Here is a 7028-nt window from a genome sequence, read left to right on the forward strand (position 1 = left end):
AATAACTTTTTTCTTATGAATTGTAATACATTATTACTGACATTCTAAAAATATTCCAAGGCACTAACTTTTTCTTAAGTCTTAGTACTGATCTCTATAAACTGGAAACAGATTTTCTAAAATGGCCAAAATCTATTTTGGTGGCAATTAACAAAGAAGCAATAGCACAGATCATAAATTATTTGTATCAACCCTGATTCACTGGAAGCGGGATCTCAACCCAAGACTATGCAGCATCTTTCAGACCTTCATAATTTTATGTAACTTCTATAGCAGTTAGATTTTTGTATCTTGGCATTCTTAGATGATTTAAAACCTATTGTATTGGAACATAATATTAACAGTACTGTTATATTCAACAAACAAGATACAAGTAAATTTTATATAAAATCAAGTAGTTTTTGTATTTTCCACACCTGCTGCAAATGCATCACTCATTTTGTTGATCAATGTTTTAAATGTCACTTTTGGAGCAGAGAGTGATAAAAGAGATCACTAACCTGAAAGCCAACTAGATTTGGTACAATTTTTTTGGCATTTAACTTGTAGATTTTAAACAGCACATTATGAAAGTTTGATAAAGCAATAATTTACATGTTTGGCACATCTATATCTGTATTTATATCTATATATCTATATTGACAATCTAACTTCTTTCTCCATTTTTTCCCCACAGTTCTGAGGAAAATCTACTGAAGCTGGTATTAGTTTTGGAAGGAAATCTCACACTGGCACCAATAGCAAATTTCATACCAATGTAATTATTAATTTTAAAATTAATGTAATTTAAATGGATTTGCCTAAGAGTTTAATCAGAGGAAATACTTTCACTCCCCACTACCATCCTTACTGGAAGTGATCTATATCAATTGTCAATTTTCACTACATGCATATTTTATCTATATTTTAAAAAATATACAGAGCAATCATATTATTTAATAGAAAGTTTAAATAGAAAATCAAAAGAATTATGCAATATGCATTTCAGTCAGATATTGAAATTAAGTTTTCACTAGAAACAAAGACAGAATAAGAATCCTTATCCAGCATCAACATATCCAAATATAAACATCCCACGCTTTTAAAATAATGTTTTATTTTTTTGTGGCATGTATTATATACTTGTAAAAAAGCAACTTGAGGAAAACATTTCTTTCAATTACTATTCAGTTTTAAAATCTATACCACCATTGGTGGTAGAATCTAACACTTCTTGGTGATCTTATTTTTTTAAGATCATAATAATGAGAAAAAGACCAAATTAATACTTGGATGGGAGATCACCAAGTGATCTGAGGACCATAGAGAAGATTGGGAAATTGAATAAAAAAGACCTCCTGGAAGAAAGCAATAAGACTTTTATAGATCTATGTATTGTTTCCAAGACAACATGGATGTGTTGGTTAGTCACAAGAATCAAGCTTGACTTGACATGGTTTTTTTTTAAGAATTCATAGGTCTTTTAGGAATTTGAGGAATCCAAGCCCACACAAAAAATTACAATAATGTGTAAATGACTAGGAAAACAATATGAATAAAAACCTTGATATTTCAACAAGCAAATTCACATTTCAATATCTCCTGTTGATTACAGTGCCATCCTACACTAAACTCTGTAGTTTGAAAATGATTGGCACTTTTTTCTGAAAATTATAATGCAGGGTTATTTAATATAAATACAATTTTAAGAACTTATAAATATTGATAATTTGTGAAAAAGCATCCACACAATGGTAAATAATGCCATGCAAATCTGATAAAGAAATGGAAAGGCAGCCTTGTGACCAGATCTATATTTTACTTTTACCTCCCCCCTCCCCCCAAAAAAACAAAGGGGAAAGGAAGAGAAATTAGTAATCCTGGTTTAGTAAAGTTATATAATGACATTGTGCACCGCTCAAAGAATGCTGTAGTGCACTGTGGAGTGGTATATAAGTCTAAATGCTACTGCCATTGTTATAATAAAGATGGTACTGTATGTACTTTAATCCTATTCCAATTATGAAGAAAAATTTAAAGTATGCCCAAAAATAAGGGGCAACAGTAGCACAAGACTTTTGCCCAAATTAATCATGCTAAATCCTATAACTGTTAAGTACTGAGCAAATACAAGCAACTGAATCTGGAATTTACTGAGTAAGTGCAGCTCTTTGAACACATTCCGTTAATAAGTCACATTCCCAGTGCCACACCTTTATTGGTAATGTATTTGTGTATATCTATATGATCAGTCTGTGCCTGGGAATTTACTTAAAAACCAAAGCATATTTTCTCAAACACAAATAATTGTCTATGCCTTACTTTGAATTTAGGGACTTCTATAATGTAAATATTTCAGCTAAACACTGCATTTGTTTTACAATAATTAAAATAGCTACTACTCTACCACTATTTTTTATTATCATCTGTTCTAAACCAATGCTTTAGAGGTTTTTTTATATAAAAAGAAATTCCTTCCAGAATTCCTTGAAGAATTAAAATAAGCCAAAAACTTTTTTAAAAGAAAGATTAAAAAATACCAGGGACAAACAGAAAGCAAAAGCAGAACACTTGGAAACATAAAATACTTCTGTGTTATTAAGCACATTGCCTATTCAGATCACACATGCTTAACTAGTCTACTGAGAATGTGACATATGTCACACTGAGCTATAATCCATTAAAAGTTAAATACAGATTCATTCATCTTTACTTTCATAACAGGCTTTATTCCAGAGAGTAAAGAACAATCTTCACCTCTAAAATCAAGCTGAAATTAAAAGTTGAATTGTCCTATGTTCCAAATGAACTTTGTGGATTATACTATGAATGACACTACATCTGCTTTGTACCCAAAAACATGCCTTTTGGTATTGCAGAAATAATTGGTTTGTCAAATAAACTACATATTTAGAAAAAGAGTTGACCAAAAGAATATACATTAAGTATCCATATATTGCACTTCCATTTTTAATAATGTCACAACTTTATAACTAATACAGTATGTACTAAGATTTGACAGTGTTGTCAAGTCATTATAGACTTTATACTTTTAGAAAGTTTCTTAATACCACTGCCAGTGATCTTCCAATCACAACTGTTTGTCATTAAATTCAGTAAGTACAATCCAAAAACCTATAGAGATTTTACTATTTCCCCCCCTGTTATTTCTGAAGCAGCCTTAGCCAAGAAAATCATCACTAGAGATAAATGGTGCAACAAGATATGGAATAAGTCGAAAGAAAGTGGGAACACATTATTGAACGAAGTGATTCGAAAATAACTGTTATTGAAGATAAGGTTGGACTGGGAACAAAAATCTTAACATCTGTGTGCGTGTATGCATGCATGCGTGTATATTTCCCTGTTTGCCAATGGAAAAGAAGTGAATAAATAACGAGGGGTGAGCACAGGGAGAAAAGAGGCATGGCCTGGTCTAGAGCGGTTGTGCATGCAAATTAAAGAAGAAACGGGAGCTTCGGAGCGATACAAGGAGGCTCTAGAGCAAGGAAGGGAGTGGGAAGAAGAGGGCTGAGCCTTCAGGATTTGCTCGCCAAGGTTTGCCTCGGCTCTAAATCCGCAGAGGAGCAGCTGGTGGAACTGCAGCTACTGCGCACAAGACTTTGTGGGCTCTCTGATTCAGAGAAAGGTTGAGGGGAAAGTATGGAGGATGCGAAAGGGGAAAAGAATTTTTAAAAAAGCCGCCCCATACATCAGGAGCCCAAACTTTGCTCGCTCTGTTTTCCTAATTCGCTTCCAAACTTTATTTATTTAGCCCCCGTGGCGGGGGAGGGGGGAGGAAAAGCCAGAGGGTGGAAAAAACTGACCGGTTCCACCGGAAATAATCCTGAGAGATCCGAAGTACCCCCTTCCCCGTTCTTCCTCCAGCGCCTGTGCCCCATCCGTCCGTTTGAGTCTCTCCCTGATCCCGGTTCTTGTCAGGGTGCCAAAGCGGCGCCTCTCCAGCTCGCTCTGCCCCCGGAGTCCCTAATCTCAGCCGCGGCCATTTCCATTTTCTTCCTCGTCGTCCTCGCCCTCTTCTCCCCGCCCTCCCGTACCCCTCCTCCGGCGAAAAGCCAACCGGGGCCCTCGCGCTTACCTCCCAAAATGAGGTTCGTGGCGTTCCCGCCGGCCGTTTCCGCGACTACCATTGCCGTCCTCGGGAAGCAGCGGCAGCAGCCCTGTCTGGAGCAAGCGCCGGCCCGCCTGTCCGCAGCCCGTCAGAGGGCTCTGAGCGCGCGCACCCGCGCGCACCTTCCCTTGCTCCAAAGGCCACCCGTGACAAGCGGACGCGAACTCAAGGCGGTTAATTCTAGCGTGGGGAGCTCCGACGAGTGGCGGCTTAATGGAAGGGAAGAGGAGGAGAAAGGGGCCGCCGCTCCACGAAGCAACTCATGAAGCCACCGCCTCCGACGCCGAGACGAAAGCGCACAGAAGCATATCTGCACTCGCGCAACTACACAATGCCCTTTCAGGAAGCTGCCCTCACCCTCTCCACAGGGTATCTGCGTCTCTGTGTGTAAATGTCCTCCCTCCTTTCTCCCTGATTCGGGGCTCTGCTGCAATGCCTGCGAGGCTGACTTTCAAAGCCTCACCCGCAGCCTACGATCTTCCCTCCCTCCCCTCCCTTCTTTCCAGCCTGTCAGTCCCTCCCTTCATTTCGCTCTCTCTCTCTCTCTTGCCATTCATTCGTTTGGCCAAGTTTCGCGGGTTTAACCTTTTTCTTTCCCACCACCAGCTAGGAAAATCTGATGGAGAAAGGGAGAGGGCCGCTGTATTTTGACACAGATCACAGCTGATTATTTGGCACCGTCTCATGGAAGGCTACAAGGCTTGCAAATAAAGTTGATTTCAAAGTTGATTTGAATATACAGTCAACAAACAGGCATGGCAAACCAAGGCTGGTGTGTGGTTGTGTGTGTGTTAGCAGAAGTGCAATTTAACATGAATTGCTTTAGACTTTTCAGGTGAAAGTAATTAGGGAAGTTCAAATAATTTCCTTAGATGAATGATTTCATGTTGGGTCACAGTGAATTGATACAGAGTAAACATTCAAATTTAGTCATAGTTTATGAATGAGATAGAAGAATGATCAATAAATTGAAATCTTTTTAATGTATATGAAACAACTATGACTATATGTTATTTAAAAGATTAAAGGTAAAAGGAAATACAATAGCCAGATGCCCAAAAAATTAAAAAATCTTTTAAGTGTTGTAAAAATTCCAGTACTTAGGAGCAAGTGACCTAAATAACATTGTCTTTCGATAATAGAAACAATAATTAATTATATTTTCCTTTAAAACTTTCTAAAGAGGAAATAAATACCTTTATGATGCACTTGCATTTCATCATACTGCATTATGTTTCAGTTGTTGTTTTAATTCTTCTACCAGATTTTATTTCATGTCTACCAAAGTTCTTCAAAAAATTATATTTGACATTAAGTCAAAGTGTGGTTAGATGAGGAATAGGCAATTAATTTTCCCAAGGGGCCACATGAGAAACTGGGACTGTTGTGGAGGGCTGCTGCCTCCTGCTGCCCCTCAACCATGCCCAGCCACCACTGCTCTCTCATTGCCACTACTTTTCCCCTACCACCACCACCATAAGCTAGACAGAGACAGCCAAATGGATGTTGCCTGCATGCCTGGGTTAGAAGAACCAAGAATTTAAACTACTGTAACAATTGTATTGAACAATTAGATAGTAGGTAAAGAATTTTGCCTTGGAACAAAAGACAGGTGGTCAAACAGACCTGTTCTCTTCCAGTGTAACGGTTTTATAGACAACAGGACAAAAACTTCATTAATTTGTCAAATTCCAGGTCAGTTGTCAAGTGTTATAGCAAAATGTAACAAGAGTGGCGCCATATTAATATTCTTGCAGTTGAATATTTAGATGATGCCATGTTGTTGATTCAGAACCCAACTGATTTGCAATAAATGCTGGTTTCTGTTTGATACAACAAAGTACTTAAAAAGTTTAATACAGATAGTCCTGGGCTTATGATCACAATTGAGCTCAAAATTTATGTTGCTAAATGAGATAGTTGTTAAGTGAGTTTTGCCCCATTTGATGACCTTTCTTACAGCAGTTGTTAAATGAATCACAGCAATTGTTAAGTGAATCTGGCTTTCCGATTGACTTGGCTTGTCAGAAGGTTACAAAAAGTGAACACATGTCCCTGGGACTCTGCAGCCATCATAAATATGTTGTTTATGTCAGATGCCAAGTATCTGAATTTTGATCACATGATCATGGGATGCTGCAAAGGTTGTAAGTATGAAAAATAGTCATAAGTCATTTTTCAGTGCCATTGTAACTTTGAATGGTCACAAAATGAACTGTTGTAAGCCACGGACTACCTGTATATTATTAATTGAAACAATGATTAATGGGCGGGTCACTAATGTTTACATAGTCTTACATATCATTTTATATAGCTTGGCATAAAATGTTGGTCCTACAACTTTCAAGATGCATTCTTTTACAGAGAATCTATCATGACACATCTTGAAACTGAAAGTCATTTTAGGAAAAAAAGTGTGAGTGAAGTCTGTTTTGTAGGAAATATCTCTAATAAAAAGAAAATATGACTCTAACTTAATGTAAGGTCAGCATTTGATTCAACATTAATAATTTAAGAATGGGAAAATAACTATTTCATGTGGGGCAAATTATTTTCAGTTTAAGTAATTAATTTAAATCATTGGTTAGACTAAGCTATATAAATTCAAACAAGCTCTGCAAAATAGTAGGAAAAAATTAACAGAAGAAGAAAGATAAAAAATAATTAATTCATAATTGAATTTTAATGTTATTGCTATATGTAAAAAGTTGTGAAGACCAGGCACTGATTAGTTGAAAGAAATCCGTTATTTAAAGTAAGGCTTTGTATAAAATATTCTAACACTGAATATACTCAGTGTCACTAATCATATATATTTCATGAAATTAAATAATGACAACAGTAAAAACAAATAGAAATTATATGTACCTACTTCTCGCACCATTCATTTCCAAACTTATGCAAAGTGATAAAAGGG

General features: G+C 36.8%; 1 protein-coding gene across 1 annotated transcript in view; it reads right to left on the reverse strand.

Annotated features, from left to right (window-relative positions):
- NRIP1 (nuclear receptor interacting protein 1) overlaps window positions 1-5992 on the reverse strand; it is a 73976-nt gene extending 67984 nt beyond the window's left edge. The window contains 1 exon segment of the mRNA XM_032219817.1: window positions 4079-5992. The gene's annotated coding sequence lies outside the window, so the exon portion shown is untranslated.
- Window positions 5993-7028: the final 1036 nt, after the last annotated feature.

Source organism: Thamnophis elegans, chromosome 6, assembly GCF_009769535.1.
Source record: "Thamnophis elegans isolate rThaEle1 chromosome 6, rThaEle1.pri, whole genome shotgun sequence".
Classification (NCBI taxonomy): domain Eukaryota; kingdom Metazoa; phylum Chordata; class Lepidosauria; order Squamata; family Colubridae; genus Thamnophis; species Thamnophis elegans.